Source organism: Sciurus carolinensis, chromosome 19 (genome assembly GCF_902686445.1).
Source record: "Sciurus carolinensis chromosome 19, mSciCar1.2, whole genome shotgun sequence".
In the NCBI taxonomy this organism is placed as follows: Eukaryota; Metazoa; Chordata; class Mammalia; order Rodentia; family Sciuridae; genus Sciurus; species Sciurus carolinensis.
In genome coordinates, this window is record NC_062231.1 from 24,960,046 (window position 1) to 24,980,073 (window position 20,028).

Sequence of the window (20,028 nt, forward strand, 5' to 3'; positions counted from 1 at the left end):
CGACACTAGGCCACCCAGCGGTGACATGCTGACCGCCGCCCATCCAGCTCTGCTGCCAGGGCCCTGCCGAGGCTGGACGCACGTGGGTGCACGCGGCCCAGCGCAGGGTGGCTGGAGGCGCTGGGGGCGCTGGGGGCGCGGCGGGAGCGAGGCGCGGGCCCCAGTTGGCTGCTCCGCCGCGCTGCCCGCCCCTTTCTCCCACCCGTCTCCCCTCCCTCCTGTGCTCGAGCCAGAGCCGGAGCTGTGGAGGCGCAGGCAGCGCTCTGGTGGCGCCGGCAGCAGCCACAGCAGCCTGGCGCGCGGCGACGGCGACGGCGGCGGACCGGCGGGCGGGCGCCGGGGTTCGGCCGCGAACAGCACGGACGGGGGCGCTGCGGCGGCGGCTCGCGCGGGCGCGCACGGCGGCCCCCGGGGCCTGGACGATCGGCTGCTGCGGCTGGCGGGCCGGCTGGGCGGGAGCCTGGCGAGCTGCCGGGACCAGGTAAGTCGGGGATATCAGCTGCTTGCGTGGGCTGGGATGCAGGATGAGCCACCTGCCTGGGAAACTTTACGCACTGGCTTTATGTCTCCTCATCCCTAAAGTTTGTTTGCGGGGAAGTGCACCTGACGTGTTCAGAACGGAAGGTGCTTCTCCCAGCCAGTTTGCTGTGGGGAAATCCACCTCTAGGGCGCGGATTGTTCTCGGGATGGGAGACTCGCCTCCCCAGGTGAGGCTTGGGGAAATGCGAGGTAGGTCCCTCCGGCTTGCCCTTAGCTGCTGCGGATTTTCCCAAAGTTGAAAAATAAAAAGTTGTGCACCCGAGGGTTGCAGAGGAAGAATCCCAAGTGGTTCAGGGGGCGAGAACAGGATGGTGCTGTGCCAAAAACTCTCCTCTTGACTCCCGGGTCTAAGGAAGCCCTGGTGTATGGCTTTTCCGTTAACTATCAAGTTTTCCGGGCTGCATTTTCTTTCCAGTCACAGATCTGCAGCCTTAGATGAAATCCCCTGCCGCGTTTATTTCGCGGATTTTCTCTGATGGGCTGTAGTGCATGTTTCTTCAGCTTGGACCCGGGTCTTGGCTGCTTCTGTGCTCCCTGAGGAGCCCTGCAAAGCTAACCAAGCAGAAAATACCTCAAACACAAAACCAGGAAGTGCCAGCGGGGCACCCCCACCGACAGCACCATCGGGAAATTTTTGGTTGCATAAAATGCACGAAAGGCTTCTGGGCTCTGCTTCTGCAAAGCTCCGCGCGGCTCGCTAATCCGCATGTCCTTTCTTGTATTGTATTTCCTTACTGATTTACAGCAAGGAGATGCGCTCAGAGGAATGATTTAATAACAAGCGGTGCCCGCTATGGTGAGGACGTCAAACCTTCCTTAAGAACCAAAGGGAGGGGAACAGATAGAGCTCTGGGAAAGGGATCGCAGGTCTGTTAACCTCAACGCAAGATGTGGGGAAACAGAGCTAGAGAAAGCAATAGATTGGGAGATGGGAGATGTGCAGGAGGGAGGTCAGAAACCCCAGCTCATATCGTGAGTCTGTAAATCTAGAAATAATTTTAAAACGATTAAGCAAGAATAACTTTAAAAAAAGAAAGACTACTTGCTGTGATTTCTGTCTACCCCCACAGAGATGAATATTATACTAGCAGAAAAAGAATCCTGATCTGTAAATAGATTAAAAACTGGAATTAATCAGAAAAATGAGTCAGAACCCTTCAGAGATTGAAAGGAGAAGTAATTGCCTTTGAAAGAGCTATTATATCTCAATATTGAAGTCAAATGTGTTAGTTTTGCTTTGCTAGCTGTGTTTACTAACAGAAACCCTACTTTAGCTGCAGTAACCTGGCATCTTAGTTGGTGGTCTTAACCCTTTGCTGGCCATGGTACTGGGGAGGAAGTTGTCTGGAAAGGGAGACGGTTAGTATTCACATCCATTTGTTTGTAAGATGCCCAATATATGTAAGTCATTGATTGCAATGGGACAGCTTCATAAAAGACAACTCATAGGGCTCAGAGTTGCTAAATGGAAAGATGATCAATGCAAATAATGTGTAGAATCAGAATCTTAGAAGGCTTGATAGTCAACACGTGGTTTGAAACCCCCAAAGGAATCTGTATCCTCCAGGGAAATATAGCAGACTGGTGCATTCTTTTACTAGACAGATGGTATGGTTGAATGCAAGCAAGTGATCCTCCTGTCTAAGGAGGTATAACTGAGACACCTAGCTGCTGATTGATTTGCAGAGTAATAGATTCAGGAAGTGGCCACCTCTGATGGTAATATTCGACCTCATGTCCTCCTCACTGGGTGTCTTTAATGTCAGTTCTAAGACATGGAGACGTGAAGTTCCATTCTCCAGGAGAACTCTAACTTTTAAATATCATTCACAGCACAACCAGGTAGCCCAAGTGTTTCTTAAAATGGCAGCAGCACATTTAATAGGACCAAAGTGCTGAGCAATTTCAATTGGAGCAAAGATTAGCTGCAGACAACAAGCTGTAGCTTTTCAGTTGTTGATTTATGTGTGATCTTATCACTGTCACATTTCATATATGCCTAGTTATTACAAACTAATAGCCCCTTGGCTCTTCTATCAAAATATGCATCTTTCTCTTTTATAAGTGCTTAATTCCTTCTCATTCATTCAGTGCACATCTTTTGTCTCTGTTTTTACTGCATAATTTAAGTGTCCAACTTGAAGTTCTCATTAACTTCTAATATGTTTTATGCTGAAAGAGTACATAGATATAATTGCTCCTTTCAAACTGCAGGATCTATATATTATTGAACTTTGGCAATGCCACAAAACAGAGGATCTATGATTGGTTCAATGTTCTATGTTTTCCATTCACCATTTATACATTGTTAGCAGTAAAATGTTAATTCTGTTCAGTGGTAGATGTTCAGATGGCAGGAGGATTTATCGCTGTTGTATATGTTTTCTGCCATCTCTGATTTGGTTCTCACCAACAATCCAGCTTATCTTAGCCAGTGATTTTGTCTCTTGGAAGATGAGGTTCCCTAGGTGCTTGCCCGTGGTTTTGAATAAGCATATGTGAGTATATGTAAGATTTTTAATATGCATATATTATTTATATATATATATTTATATATATATATATATAATCACTTTGTGCTGATCAACTGTTACTTCTTAAGCTTGATAATATTGCATTGGGTAATATTTCCCAAAGATATTTGTCAGTAATGAGGATATGGGACTATAGGATAGTATAAGATAGGATTTCTTTGAAATTTAGGGGTGGCAATTCTCAGACTCAGATCTGACTTGTATAAAAATTTCAGAAATAGATCAGGTGTGCAAAACAGTTTGGAATTTGCAGTTCCACCATTTCCTACCACAGTGGAACATTTCTTTGGAAAATCTGCTGCATAAGTAATGCACTCACTTGTTAAAACTTTGTATGCCAAGTTTCAATCCATGGTACATTTTTATTTTCCTCCTTTTATGTACATGTTATAAACAAGAAATAAGGGTTTGTAATAGAAGTGCTGGCAGAACTTTATAGCATTTCAAACAGCTCTGCTACTTGGAATGTAAATATTTGTAGAATCTTTACTGTGCAAGAAGCTGCCTTGCAAAGAGTGAAGGAAAATGACTATTTTATTAAGTAGGAAAAGATAATTCAGAAGATATGCATATTCCTTATTGCAGACATATTGGCATTTGAAGAAATAGATTATGTGTTACAGCAATTCTACAGCACTCTCATAGGTGCCTTGATAAATCAGATTGGAAATTTTCTGCATTCTAACGCAGGAGGACAATTTTGTGTCATTTGTTTTCTAATTCACTTGACTTTTATTACCTATCAGACATTAAGACATGGGCTCCATAGCTCAAAACCTGCTTGATTATATTACTGATAAGGGAGACTGTCGATATATTATTTTAATAGATTAAGGAATTCTTGGGGCTGTTATGGTACTTCACATAGTCTTATTTTGGAGAACTGGAACAACTCATATCTCATGTGGCCTTTCATTCTGACTAAAACATAATTTCTCAGATTTGCCCACGTCCCTTCATCTCTGCCCACAGCATCCTGTTCCTTGTCACCCCATTTTCTCTCCTGGGACCACTCCCCTGGCTTCCCTGTCTCCAATTTTACTTCTTCCCCCAGATCATTCTACACAGCTGGCACTATTTTTTTAATGTACGTTAAATTGATACTTCTTTACTGACAATACTGAAATGGCTTTCTGTTGTATTTAGAGTAAAATAGAAAGTATTACCTATTTCCTACAAAGCTGTGTAGGATTTAAACACTACCTGTCCCTTCAATATCTCATACCATGCTTTGGGGAGCAAGAGTGTCATGAAGTTCTACAATTATGTTGAGTGTTTTCCTGCCTTCAGGATGATTTTGTCCTTTTCCCTGGTGGTCCCCCTAGCCCTCATCCCTAAACTCATGTGTAGGTCATTCACACACACGTGGAGTTTTTGATTCCTGCTTATCCCTTAGGTCATGATTTAAATATCATTAGACAGAGGAGGTTCTGATTTCTGTAGTACTCACAGGCAGCACACCTCTGTGGGCACTTTCTGCCTATTGTCCTCAGTCATAATGTGGAGCAGGACATTTCCTTATCCATGTGCACTCTCTTATAAGCATTTGGGATGTGGGTCTCTGCTCTGTTTTGCTTACCAGTGCAAAGAACCCCCCATCACAGTACCTGCTCACAATGAGTTTGACAGACCCAGAACTAAGCCTTTGGGAGTATTAAGTTTGCTGCATGTGCTGCCCACTTCACCTTGTGACCAAAGATCTTGCCCATCAAGATGGTCCCTATTCAGCAGAAGTTACTGGTTACCATCACGGTGTTCTCTGTCACATTGCCATGATCTCTCAGACATTTGCTGCTTTAAACCCATTATGTCCAAATAGGAATTCATCACTTGCCTCTGAAGCTGGCTCCAGCTTAGGGAGCCCTTCTTTCCTTAACCCTCATGGCTGTCAGGGCATGTGAGCTCAGTGGTCAATGGGCCTTTGCTCTTGTGGTGAGTCAACTGATTTAATGTACAAGAACAGTCATTTGGCCACCATGGGTCAGGCTGGATTCTAGGTCCTTTCCTCCTTCCCACTTTTTACCTAAGTGCAATTGATTAAAAAAGGACTTTCTGTTGGCTGAGGTGGCACATGCCTGCCATACCAGCAACTTGAGAGGCTGAGGCAGGAGGATCAAGTTCAAGTTCAGCTTTGGCAATTTAGTGAGATCCTCAGCAACTTAGTGAGACCCTGTCTCAAAAATTATAAAAGGGCTGGGGATGTGGCTTAATGGTAAAGCACCCCTGGTTTAAATCCCCAGTGCCAAAAAATGAAGTTAAAAAAAAAAAAAAAGAAAAAAAGAAAGGCCTTTCCTCCTCATTCCCTTCCTTCGTTGGCCTCTCTTATGCATGATGAGGTATTAATCCGTGATCCAGAACACCTATATCATTGAACGCCCACTGCCTAGAGTTAAAAAAGAAAAATGCCCCTAAGCTGCTGATGTGGCCTATGTCAGTGTGACTTCTCCCTGATTCTTCCCTGCAGTGTCACAGTCCAACCACAGAATGGGGCCTTCTTAAATTTCCTTGAAAATGCAATGGCACTCTTGTGGCTTCAGGTTCCTTGCATGTGCCGAGAATACCATGACTACCTCTCTACTCCCCTCCCCTCCTTCCCATCTAGATGCAATCCCATCTTCAATTCACTGTGATTTCTGCTAGGAAAACCCTGACTTCCCTGCCATTGGCCTTGGTAATGCTCACCCATCCATTCCTCCCAGAGGCCTTGACCACTGTCCAGACAGCTTGAACAACAAACACAGCGAGTCTACTCTCAACCATTTTAAAAGGAGTGTCTTTAGTGCTGTGAAAATGTACATCATTTAATAGTATAAAATCATTTGATGTCAGTCTTTTCTAATACTCTGGGATGGAGTGGCATACATGTATTAGAACTTTGGTAAGTATTTGTGGAGTAGAAGAAAGTCTAATGTCTTTCATTGTTATGGAATTGTATTGTGGTTATATGGGACTTTTTATTCTAGAACTTATAGTTATTTCAGCATGTCATTGGAAGATTTTATTTTAATTTACACAGTTTGAGTGACAGATCATGGATTGACAACAGATGACTATCTTGATATGAACTGAATTAAGAAAATTCTACAACAGACATATTCTCTGAAGAAAACATAAACTAAAGGTTTTAAGTCCTGAGAGTTGGTCCTTCATATAATGAACTAACTTCAGTGCAAAGAGGTACTTTGAAGTCCTCAAGATTTAAACGTTGATCTATGAAATACGTCAGTAAATGACTGTATTACAACAAATCAAAAGCCCATCTTCCCAAACTGCAAATAATTACTTATAAATAAGTGAAAACTTTGTGGGCATTAGGTAATTTCACCAGTCATCCAGTACAGAGTAAGCCCCCCTCAGCATGCTGAAAATACTATTAATCTTCCACAGTTTCAGAACCTACTATTTTTCTGTAAAAATATTCTAAGTTTCTGCTGAACTGATGGAGGTTCTTGGGCCCTTGTAAGACTTACTGAATCATCCCTGGGGTGAGACTTCTTAACCTGCATCTAAAATTTTTTTTTTTTAAATAATTATAGTCCCAGAGGGAATTACAGAAATAGTACAAAGAGGTCTGTCTATTCTACAGTCTGCTTTTCCTGTGGTTATATTGTATCTAGAGCAATATCAGAATCAGGAAATTGGCAGGAGTCCATTACTGTTTGCTGGACTATAGGCATTATTCAGTTTTTGCCACTTTTAAAACCTGATTTCAGAGTACATGTGAAGCTTTATGCAGTTCTATCCCATGTATATATTCATATATCTCTGATTGAAGAATGAATGTCCTGAGAGGTACCCTCTCATGTGAGCGTGCACTGATGAAATATTTTGCAGGTGTCTTCTAGCTTTGAAAACTTCCATTTCCATAGGCCTTTGTCCTTGGAAATGTTTCCTCTTCTTAAATACCATGAATTCTTTCACCTTGGAGATGCCTGCATGTGAAAGTTGCTGTGGAAATGGGAATTCTCAAGGTGTTGATAAACCTGGGTGTGACTTTGGGTGGGTCTCTGCTGTCATCTCTTGGGTAATCTGTTTTGACTTACCCAGAATTCTGTAGGTAGCAAATGTGCTTATTTATTGGTGTGATTGGACTTGGCAGGATTGTAAAGCTGCGAGAGCAAGACCCTAACTGAATGTGTCCTGTGTGTTCTTAGGGAATTGCAGTCCATTTTTATTTCTCACATAGAAATAGTCACCCTTTAAAATAACACATTGCAGGGGACGGTAATGACATTTTTCAGCCAATTAAAATCAACCCGAACAATATAACCAGTGATCTAATCTGATGCCCGTTACTCCCTTGGTCTGGTTGCCTGCCTGTGTAGAAAGCAGCTGAAAGTGGCTGATTACCAGTCCTTGTTACTAATTCTGGTGAGTATTCTGAAAGCCCTGGAATACAGATAAGGCACATTGGCACCAAAGTCAGGCATGTGTGACACTACCTCCCTCACCCATGCTCAGCCCCTTTGCCCCAAAACCTTCTACATTTCTGCTTAATAGACAAATTAAGTCATTTTTCTCTATCATTTTAAGGAAAGAGTTGCTAGTATTCTTTTTTATTTTAGATAAACTAACCAAAAACCTGTGCAAAAACTACATGTTTTTGAAATTTGAGCCTTCTAATCCAAGGGTTCTTTTTTTTCTTTCCATTAGTTTTTTTTTTTTCTCATATGCACTGTGAAGATATACATGCTTCTATTATTATCAATTTATTGACCTATTTCACCAATATAGAACAAAATATTCTCCTATGTAGTTGTTTCTGTAGTTTTTAATGGAAGTAGTAATTTTGTAAAGGAAGAAGTGGGTCTCAATATGTGGGTTTTAATATGTCATGAAACAAAGCACATATTCTGTGAAGAAGCTTATTAGTAGAGGGTGTATTTCTACATAATGGGAAATCCTAGAATATAAGCATTACTTCTGAACATTGCCATGATTGCTGTTGGTATAAGTATCTTTGTTTTATAATTCACTTGGAAAATGTTTTGTCATTACTGTAAAAACTGCTAATGGGATTTATCTCTTATCTTGATTTTTCCTTCTTGTATTTAAAAAAAATTGATTATTTCTTTGTCATCTTTCTTCCCACCTATTTTGATCTTTTAACACGCCCCCCATACATAAACACACTTTCGTGTGTGTGCACATATACACGTCCACACACTGCACAAGATATAGATAGATTAGGGTGGGGCATGGGGTTAACTTCACTTACATAATTTAAAAGATGTTTGAAAATTTGTATTTGTCATGGAATGGTTTAGTTTTAATAATATATTTATAACCTTACATATTTATTTTTGTGTTGAAAACACTTAGAATCCACTCTCAGCAGTTTTCAAGGATGCATTCGGTTGTTATTAAAATATCTATCACGTTGTACAGTGGGTCTCTTCAGCTTCTTCCTCTTGTCTAACTGAAATTCTGTAGTTTTTGGCCAACACTCCTTCCACCAAGCCCAGCCAGTGGCAACCACCGTTCCGTCTCCACTCCCATGACTTTGACTTTGGTGACTCGTCTGAGTGAGATCATGTGATGTTTGTCTCTCTGGGTCTGACTTATTTCACTGACATAAGGTCCTCCATGTTCACCCATGTAGTTGCAAATGTCAGGATTTCCCTCTTTTTGAGTCTCAGTTGTACTCCATCTCATATGCATTCCACATTTTCTTTATCTGGGCATCTAATGGCAGATACCTAGTTTGAGTTCATACCTTGGCTACTGTGAACAGTGCTACTGTGAATGTGAGATGCAGGTTTCTCTCCAGCACACACATTTTCTTTCCTTTGGATGTGTACCCAGTACTGGCATCTTTTGGGGATCCTCCAGTTTGTTTCCCTAGTGGTGCTAAAGTGCTTATGTCCCCTTCCTCACCCCCACTTCTTATCTTTGGTCTTTTGGAGTAGCCATGCTAGCAGGTGTGAGGTGCTCTCTGCTTGTGGTTCTCATTTGTAGTGCTCTGATGATATTGAGCTCCTTTTCATAACCTGCTGCCACTTGCATGTCTTCTTTTGAGAAATGTGTATTCAAGTCCATCACCAGTCTGGATACTTGTTTCCTTATTAAGTTGTTTTGCTTCCTCATATAGTTCAGATATCAACCCCTTACAGATATAAAGTTTGCAAATATTTTCTCTGTTCTGTCAGTTGTCACTCCCTGTGTTGTGTGTTTCTTTGATACTGCAGAACTTTTTTAATATGATGTGATTCCGTTTGTCTGATTTGAGTTTTATTGCCTATGCTTTTGGGGTCATATCCAAAAATTCATTGTCCAGACCAATGTCATTAAGCTTTACTCCCAAGTTTCTTCTAGTAATTTGATACTTTCTGAGCTGATTTTTACATCAATACATTTTTAATTAATATATTCTGATTTTTAATTAATACATTCTGAGCTGATTTTTGTCTATAGTTAAGATGAGGGCCTAATTTTATCCTTCTGTATGTGGAAATCCAGTTTTTCCACTATCATTTATTAATGAAATTGTCCTTTCCTTTTATATATTTTGGCACATTTGTTGGAAATCAAGTGACCATATATGCATACATTTATTTCTGTACACTCTGTTCTATTCCATTTGTCTATTTTTATGTTGGTGCCATGATGTTTTGATTTCTATAGTGTAGTATATTTTGAAGTCAGAGTGTGATGTCTCCAACTTTTTTGTTCTTGTTCAAGTTTGCTTTGGCTATTTGGGTTTTTGGTAGTTCCATATGAATTTTAGGACATTTAAAATTTTTTGTCAAAAATACCATTGTGGAATTTTAATAGAGATTATATTGAATCTATAGATTGCTTTGGGTAACTTGGAAAATTTTCACATTATTAATTCTTCCAGTCTATGAACATCATATATCTCTCCATTTATTTGTGTCTTTTTCAATTTCAAACATTGTTATAAAAATAATTTTTATATGATTGTAAGTAACTAAAAAATAATTGACATCTTTCCTCTTGTTTGTTGTTTTATAAATGCAGAAGTCAACTCTTGTTCTGGTAACATACAATCCAAAAATCTCAGTGGCTTCTTCTAACTGACCTGTATTATATGAGATTTAGGGGTCATCTGCAGATCTGCATGTCTTTCTTCTATTCTGTGGATTGGTTGTGTACCTGCTCTGTGTGGCATCTCATTCTAGGGTCCAGGTTGAAGGTAGATCCCTGTCATGGTCACTGTAGTCCTTGTCCACCCACTGACATGAGGCCACCACAGGTTCTCACCACTTGCGTAGAATGTAAGCTGCTAATGGGTCACAGTGCATTCCTCCCTGGGGGTTTCTCATTGGCTTGCTGTACTGTCTCAGCCAAGGTTGCATCTCTATGTATACTGATGCATGATCAGTGACCGACTGATCCTTGGGCACTAAAACCTGGGTGGTTTTAACTTAGACAACTCTGAAGTGCAGTTCCAGCCCCAGGTTGCCCTGTAGAATCAGCTGACTTCTCAGTTGCAACTATTTTAAGTTTCAACATCTTGTGCCTGTTTATGCTTTTATTCCTCATGGCTTCTTCTTTTAAGAACTCTTCTCAGTCTCAACTTCTCTACTCAGCAGACTTCATCTTAGATTTTGTCTCTGGAGAACCTAAGTTAGGAAATACCCATATCTGAGACATGCTGTTCTTACTGGAAGAGGCAGAAACCGAGGATGCTTAACTAAGCCATGCAATTGCTTTCTACACTTTGGCTGGGAGTGGTCATATATCAGGCAGGTTTCTTTCACTTCATTGGCTAGAAGTTGAAGGGTCAATAAAGGCAGTGGGGGGAAATAAGCAACAACTTACAATCAATAGTACTATTGTGGTCTACCTCTCTTAGTGTCATACCCAAAATACACATTTAGTCACATGTACCCATAGTGCATGCATCCCATCTTAGTCTGTTTTTAGTGATGTAGCAGAATACTTGAGACTGGGTAATTGATAGGAAAGAAGGGTTATTTTTGTTCATGGTTCAGGAGGACTGGAAGTCCAAAATTGGGCAGCCACAACCGGTGAGGGCCTTGTGTTGTTTCGATTCATGGCAGAAATTGGAAGGGCAGGTAAGGACTGTGGAATTCGTAGAACATAAGAAAGTGACTTGCTTTATAACAGCCTGCTCTTGCAGTAACTGATTCAGTCTCACCAGAGCAAGAACTAAGTCAAAGAGAAAGCCTTTAGGCTGTACTTCAGGACTCTACTAGATGAACCCAAACACCTACTGGGCCCTACTTCCCAACACTGCCACAGTGGGCATTCTGTGATATGGATATGGGGGTGAAAAAGGAATATTCGTGAACAATCTACCTATATGAGTTAGCTAATACCATAATAATTCTGCATAGAAAAAGCCCACAGAGTTTCATCAGCCTCAGACAGGAGAAATTTCTGTAGCTCTTGCTCTTTCTGCTTGGCTGGTGGCTCTCTTGGACTCTTTGCTCCTATTTTCCTGGGTCAGCTTGGCGTAGGTCATCTGGGCTGGACTTGCTCAAGCTGCATCTCTTTCTGGCTCTTGTTTCCTCATCTCATGGTGGGTCCCTGGTGAAGGAGAGGGGCCCTGATGGAAATTAGTCTCCTGAGAGTGGTAGAGGTACAGAAAGATGAATGGAGACTGACAAGTCTCTTAAGAGCTGGCCTTGCAACTGGTACATTCTCATGTCTGCCTCCTTCTTTTGCCCAGTGCAAAGTCAAGAGTGGGAAACTATCCCCTGCCTGGTTTGTGGGAAGAACTTGGAGGTCACATGGCTGAGGTGTAGATAAAAGAAGCCGAGAAAGGCCCTCCAGATTCTAGTTGCTTTTCAGTTTGAAATGTAAAATGTCACTCCTGCAAATGATTGAATCACAACTCTTTACCTCTGTGAGGCCCAGGAATACAGAGAGGCAGAATGCATATGGAAAGCTCTCAGAGAACATGCAGTACAGTTGGAGGAACCAACCTGTTTTTGAGAGTCTAGTGAACAGTTGTGGATGTTTTGCTCAGTAGTAATGTGAATGCTTCTTAATTTAGGCAAACTGTCTCTGCCATTTAATAGTGTGTGACCTCAGGCAAATGAATTGGCTTCTCTAAGTCTCTTTTTCTTCATAAAGTTGTATTTTTAGTTTCACTGTATACATTTATTGCATAGAATATAAGAAGGTGCATGACCTCGTGGTTAAACTCAATAAAGGCTGCCTGCTAATGTGTGCCATTGTATTGGTGTTGCTGTATTATTATTCATGGCATACATTTTATATATATATTTATAGAATAGTAGAGATATAGTGTGTCCTAAAAGTGTTGTGAAGAATTAAAGGAAACTCATGATTCTTAACTAGAAGTATCTGGGGAGGCTTCACAGGCACCTGTGATGGGGCTACATCTTTAATATGGGAACAGCAGCAAGTCAGAGTACAGGGGCTGGCATGGCACATTCTTGAACAAGGAGTCATCTTGTACCTGTTGCAATTGAGTGTTGATAAGGGAGGCACTTGGCTCTTGGAAGTTGTGGTAATGGGAGACCTTGATTTGGGCCAAGTATTAGCTCTTACATATCAGTATGTGAAGGTAGATCTGAAGTCATAGCCTGTCAGGAATCTAGGAGTGTAGGGGAGGAGGGACCCAGGTGAAATTTTCTGTAAATAGATTTTAATTTTTGGTTCAAAAATTATTGTAAAGCATAACATATTGGAATACATTTTACCAGTGAGAGAAAAAGAGTCTAAAGAGTCAGAGAGTCATGCCTCAAGCCAATAAGAGGTTAATGACCTAACCGGAGATGGAGCGTGCATTTCCCGTGTCAGGAAGCACTGCAGTTTGTATTCCAGAAGAACATCTGCTTACAAGAGCAATACATGTGACAATAAACTACTGCCTTCTCCCCTGAGGTGACTGTCAACTTTTCTGAGTTCCCAGTTGGGTACACCTATCCCTACACTTGTCACGTTTCCTCTACAGGACTGAAAGTGAGTCGACTCTCCAGCATCTCTTTCAAACTCCTCATCCACCTTACAACCTCTCAAGGCTGCCCCTCCTGCTCTGCTCCTTTGGTCAGTCTTTGGTTAGTTCACTTTCTTTCTCTGGCATATGAATCCTTCATTTCCCCCTCTTCCTTTCTTCTGAACTTGTGCAGTGAGGAAACCCAAAAGGAAAAGCTGTTGTCATCTACCCGCTGTTTCCTTTGTTCTTTTTTCGTGTCATCTTCTGATTGGTTATTTTTGCTCAAATTCATACCCACCCTTTTAAAGGTTCAACTTCAATTTCTCTCTTCCATCTCTCTTTGGCCTTTATGTGCTTTATTCAGGTATCTAGACCTGTTTATTCAATTATTTGTTTTAACACTACTCAGGAACTTTGGGAAATTTGACTTTTCCCTACCAGATGAATGACAGATCTGGTCAATGTTGCACTTCGGCCAATGCCTTCCAATCATTTCCTATTTATTCACTTCCTGCCAGGGCTTTGGGGACTTGTTCTTGATTTCTTTAGTGGCTTTGTGGCTCTAGAAGCCCAAGCTGAGATGGAACTTTTGTGAGCCTGGGTCCCGAATGACTTGAATGAGAACCCTGGGTGCCAACCTGCAGTAGATATGAGTCATGAGCAAGAGATGAACGTCATTGTCTCCAGCCACAGAGGTGTTCCAGCTGTTGGTTACTGCAACATAACCTGGCTTCTGCTGACCAACGTGCACTCCCACCTGGATGTTTCAGAGCCCTCTACCTCATCACTGTCCTCACCGATGTTACTTCTTTACCGTGTTCTCCACCTGTACCATCCCACCACAACCAGCCAGTGGCACCAGCATGGAACTAATTGCTCGGACTCTGATTTCTTCTTGACACTCCCTGCTTTTAAAGCCCATATAGAATTAGCACACAAGTCTTGTTTTTCCTACATCTGAAACTGCCCACTTCTTTCCACCTTCAATACCAACGTGTTTATCTAAACCATTATCGTTTGTCTCAGCATTCGATCTGGATCTCAGTAATTTTGATTATGTTTCTATTATAGCTGGTGTTTTTCTTTTAAGTAGGAGAGCCTCCTTAAGTCTATATAAAACTCTGGGAACTTCAGTTGATTTTGGGGTAAGTTCCAGATGACTTGATGTGGCTCCTGAGACCTCCGTGACTACATCACTCCTGCCCTCTGTGGCCTGCTTGTGGGGAACTCCTGCGCACGCTCTCTGCTGGGTAGCACACTTCCTGATGGCTCCTCTGCACATGCTTGGAGGGCTCTCTGGGCTGCACCTCCCACCCCTGTTGCTGCTGCTTCACCCACACCGATCCTTACCCTGCCACCATCACTTGGGATAGCTACTCCTACTCACAAGTTCAAATTAAATGACCCACCCAGGGCTCAGAGTGGAGCTCAGTGGCCCACCACATGACTCCTAATTAAGGCCTGATTTCTAGACTGAGCAGTACAAGGACAGAAAATTTGTTTTTCTTGGTTACCCCTGTGCCCCAGTGCACAGCATAGAGTAGGCTTTCTCAAATATTGAACAACTCCAGTACAAGTCACAGATATCCTTCGGTCCACTCATACACCTTTCTTGTTTGGAATCTTACAACCCTTTATACGGTTTAGATTTTTTAGCACCATTTAATGTGGATTAATTATGTACTAAGTGCTATGCTAAACACTTCATTCAGCCCTCACAGGAAGGGAGTGACATAACTGCCTTTCTTATGATGCTTCTCATATTGCTTCAACGTAGCTATTTCTACATTTCAGAAAGATCTCACTGTCTATATTTTCTAAGTTTCTTATGATAGCAATTATTATCTGGTTACCTCTGACTTGCCTGTGTACCCTTGAACTGTAAGATGGCTTGTTGAGTGCTGGTCACTTGTACCTGGCCTATCACCTCAGTCTTTGTAGATATTCTGCCCCTATTTCATAAATAAATTATCATACTTAAGTTCACATTAAATGGTTGATAGCATTAGACTTAATATTATCTTATTGCCTAATGTATAACAGATACCTCAGGAAGAATTTTTTTCCATTGATTCTTTTGTAGAATTAATAAGAGGTGCTTACTACACTTAAGGATTGTATTGTAACTCTGAAAATCACATTATATAGAATCCAACGATAAATGTATCAGTTATTTATTGCTCTGTAACAAAACTGTCCCCATTTTTCACAGTTTTCTGTGTTTGGAGATTTGAACAGGGCTGTACAAAGAAACTGGTCTTTGATCCATGTGACATTGAGGGGTGGTTTGGTGGGGACTGGAGCATCCAAGATGACTTTCTTCACAAGCTTGTGTCTCAGCTGGGGTAGCTAGAAGGGCAGGAAGCTGGCTGTGTTGATATATCTCACTTGTCACCATTCAGGAATCCACCTTTGCTTTGCACAACCAGGAGAATCTACGTGGGAGCTGAGCATCTTCCTGAGGTGTGAGGCTGGGACTGACAGAGCATCTCCTCTGTCGTGTGCTGCTGGCTGAAGCATGCCACAGTTCTGATCCCGAGTCCAGAGTGGGTCAGCAGATTGCCGCTTGCTGGAGATTGGAGGGGTTAAAGGGATGGCTGGCTGTCACCTCTGCCATTTTCCACTTTCAGGGAACTACTTGAAGTTGTATGTTCTAAATTTTTTTCTAAAGGTTTCCAAGATACTCTTAATTGGTGTGGACAGTCGAATGTGCATTCTGTGCAACCCCCTGTCTTGCAATTCAGTGAGGATCAATATGACTTTTTAAACCCACATTAATTTATAAACTGCCTACATGACTTACCCATCCTGTTTTCCTCACCATTAACACATTTATTTTTAGTATCACAGGAGTTATTTAATTTTTACAATGAAGAACAATAAACAGAAATTAATCCTGATGAGTGAATGAGGATGAAAAGTGCCACCTGCAAAGATGGCTTTTAATATTTTGAGCTTGTTTTAAACATGTCATGATGGTGTCTGATTAGTTTTAAAATTTACATACACAGAATAGAAATCTTGGGGGGGGGGGAACACCCATCGCTGTCATGCAAGTAAGCAAGAAGTTTTGTTCCCGAGTGTTGCTCTAACTTCATGTGTTTTTAAAAATAAATGTGCTGTTCAATATCATGAATAATTAAGTGAAAGGAGTTGTGGGTTTGGGGGCTGTTTTCTTTATAGTAATTGTAAATTCCATTTCACAAAGCCACAGTTCAGTAGCTAGGAGGAACCCAGTCTGGATTGCTCCTTTTTCATTAAAAAAAAAATCTATGTGATAAGATGTAATTCTAGAAAGATTTTTGCTTAGAATATAGAGATTCTTCAGATGTATTAAATTTCACAAAGTGGTTTATATAGCTAATAAAATCATTATTGTAAGGATAGTGATAAAGTCTTTCTTCCCTAGCTGGTTATAAAGAATGTTTTTCTAGTTGAGGACCAAACCCAGCCTACATCTGATATAGAGATGCTGTGTACAATCAATAGCCATTGACAGATTCCTCATGTCAGACGTGTGAACAGATGGGCAGTGAATAGAGCCCCCTTTTCCACTTTATTTAGCTGCGGCCTTAGGATACTATATACACAGAGTGGATGGGTGTTCAGATTGCTCACATTCCCTGCCAGTGCAGTGAGGAGACAGGGAGGAATCCATGAGGCCTCAGGGTCATACTTCCCTCAGAGGTATAGGAGTCAGTCCCAGGTCATTGCTGCCCTTATGACACATACTGATGCCACACTGAGGCCATTGGACCTCCACCTCTTCAAGAGTAGTACCCTCTACTTGACATACTGATGCCACCCCCAGATCCTCTCCCGGGATCTTGGCGCTGAAGTTCATGGCTTCTCAGGTCTTACCCTTATTCGTCTGTTTGGGGAATGGGAGTGCTGATTTAAATTTTGGTAATATGTTTTGGGTTTTCATTTGTATACGTGGTTGTGTATCTTTTTTGAAACAGGAAATAACAGTTTTGAAGATAAGTCATTGTATTAGGCATTTAATATTGCAGGGGTCTGGTGGAATTGTCCACAAGTGAATAATCCTAGAGCCCAGCAAGTCCACGTGGGGTCCAGTGGACTTAACAGCGTCTCTCATTGGGCATAAACTAGGGGAATAAAATGTGCTCTCTGGAGTATCTGCTCTTCTCTTCCATTCCCCTTGTCTTTTAAATCCTGTGTCCTTCATTCAAAGTCCCATCTTCTTCTGAACTGCCAGAGAGTGAATTGTCAGCTGTTCTGTTACCAGCTACTGTATGCCCGGGTGACTTGGAGGTGGGAGTGTGTGGAGAGAAAAGCTATATATCTGATATTTCCATTGTCTTATAATTTTCAAATAAGTGAGACATATACCACTGTCATGTTTTAGCAGATGCTAAAATAATAGGAGCAGCCAGGTATGGTGGTGCACACCTGTTATCCCAGCAACTCAAGAGGCTGAGGCAGGAGGATTACTGTTCCAGGACAGCCTCAGTAACATAGCAAGAGCATGTCAAACAGATAGATAGATAGATAAACATATTGATCCTGTCTGAGACCAGTCCCAACTAATAACAGACCTGAAGTAAGATTTTTGAACAGTTCTGTCCCCGCTTAACTATATTGTCTTATATATTTAAACTTCCTGATATTTGGTTTCCTCATCTGTGCAATCAATTTGTCTTGGCTCTTGTGAAATTAAAAGTAACACAGTTTCTTGCATAGGAGTACCTGGTTGTTGGTAGTTGTAGTTATTCTAGAACAAGAATGGTCTATTCTGCACATTAGTGAAAATAGCCTTTGTGTGAGTGCTTGGACTGTAGGAACTGTAGACTAATGTCCCACTTTGGGTTATGTGAAGTCAGGTGCCATCTGTGTGTCTATTGTTCTTTACTGTTCATGAGCATATGACCTTTGCAACAGAAATTATGGGATAGAAGATAAAATGCAATTTTTCTTCTTTCAATCACTTACATGACTTGAAATCTTAGAAAGATGATTCAGGAGGATCTGAGATGAAGCTATCACCAAGCTCATGCATTATGTATGTCAAACCACAAAAAATCCATTAATTAGCCACAATGCATTATAGACTCCTTGTCATAAATTGTTCTAAAGTGAAAACAAATTTGCCAAGCTATGAAACTCTCACTTAATTTGCTAGTCAGAATTTGTGTGACATCTTCTAAAAACTAAACAAAACAAAACCTCGACATCCAATAATATATAAATTAGAATATTGAGTCAATTTGCATATTTATTTACATTTTACCAAGCTAAGTTTATTTTAAGGCTATATTCATGCCTGGAACATACTTGGGGCTCAGTAACTGCTGGTTTTATGAAGTAATAAAAGGTTGCAATTTTTGACTTAGTAGATTTCATGTAGTTTTATTGTGTAAACTTACCAAAAATTAGATTTTCTAGGGAGATTTTATGATTGATGAGACATAAAATCCAGGGTTTTAAGGTTTGAAAGAAATAAGTTTATTAAGAACAATAGAGGCCAGTCCTCAGATATGACCCAGTCATTTGCTGTGAAGGAAATTCCTATTATGATTCTGCTTTTTCCTTATTTTCCTGCAGCAAAGGTGTCTCAGAATAGTTCAGCTACATGAGACAGCCACCTCCTGATGTCTGAGAAATTAGACAAAGCCGCTGTTCTTTTCTTTAGTTTCTTAGAGTAAGAATCATTGAAGACAGGGTTGGGTGTGAATTTCATCTTGCTTTTCTTTTTGCCAAATGACATTTAGAGGAGGTGTATTTGTCTCTTGAGACGACTTTCAGCCCCTGGTGTTCATGCACCAGTATCTCCCATCACATGGTGTATGAATATCAGTGTGCAGCCACCTGCAGATTCTTCCTGCTGCCCTCCTGTACCCACCGCCCGGTGTCTAGGACAGGTGGCCTGCACCTGTGACTTTGTTCCCTTTCTTCTTTGAGTGTAGGTTGTCCTCCATTCTATGGCAGTCCTGCAAAGTGCAGGCAGCTTCTTAATGTTACGCTCTGGGGTTGTGCTTGATCCTTGTCCTTTTGGAGCTCTGGTGGACACTCGCTGCTGCTCTCCACCCCCACGTTCCCCCTCTGGCTTTCTTGCACTTCTGGGCTTCTCTTCTGTGTTTCCAACTGCTGCTCCATCTGGATGATGTTTTCCTCTTTCTCTTGTTTGATGGTGGAGGTTTTCTCAGCCTCAGCCTTGGCTGCCTTTCCTTTTCTTTTTCTCCCATTAGGGAGTCCATCCTCTCCACAGCTCTGGTACTTCTGCTACCTGATTTTGGATCATTAGCTTCTTTCTGCAGAGTCCCAGATTGCCAACTGCTGCCCACCACTTCCCTCAACTTTTCACTTTTCATTTAGACTCTACCAGTTCTGACCCTGAATTCATCCTACCTGAGATGTGGCCTCTTGTCTCAACCTTCCCTATTTCTTCTCAAGAGCATCCATGCTCTCTGTCAGGGAAACCACAGAGTTACCAGGAATCCTCCCCTTGCATCCCAAACCCAGTCACTTACCAGGATGGGGTCCAGCACTGTTGCTCATACCTGTCCAGCCAACCATGACCCCTGTCAGCCTTCATTATCACATCTCAGTGACTAGAGCTGCTGCCTCCTGGTGTCTCCTCTACCCACGTGGCTCATGGTTCCATATGAATTATCTCAGAACACAGCTGTCTTCGCACCACTTTCTCACTGCAAAACTGTAATAGCTTCCTGCTACTTGGAGGAAAATGTGAGAGGAAAAAAAAAAAAAGAAGAAAGAAAAGTTGCCAATCTGGCCTTCAAGTTTTCTCATGTTTCAGTCTCAGTTTATTCTTTTCATTTCTATTCTCAGAGTTTCTGAAACCTCCTTTATATGTGTAATCACTAGTAACATCCCCTTTATATGTGGACATGAAATAAATAGAAAATGTAGCAAACTTACATACCTTTTTTAAAAAGCCAACATAAGTCCCTAAATTTGGTAAACATAGAAATATAAGGAAATTTCTTTGTACTGTCTGTTGTCTTAATCTGTAGTGACTATATCTGAGTCCGAGTAGATTACCAGAGCTTGCATCTACCTGTTGGTTCTAAACTTGGA

The 20,028-nt window shown here is 41.4% G+C and overlaps 1 protein-coding gene across 1 annotated transcript in view; it reads left to right on the forward strand.

Annotated features, from left to right (window-relative positions):
* The first annotated feature begins 352 nt into the window (after window positions 1–352).
* Window positions 353–20,028, forward strand: part of Cntn3 (contactin 3) — a 340,669-nt gene continuing 320,993 nt past the window's right edge. The window contains exon 1 of the mRNA XM_047534744.1: window positions 353–481. The gene's annotated coding sequence lies outside the window, so the exon portion shown is untranslated. The remainder of the gene's footprint in view (window positions 482–20,028) is intronic.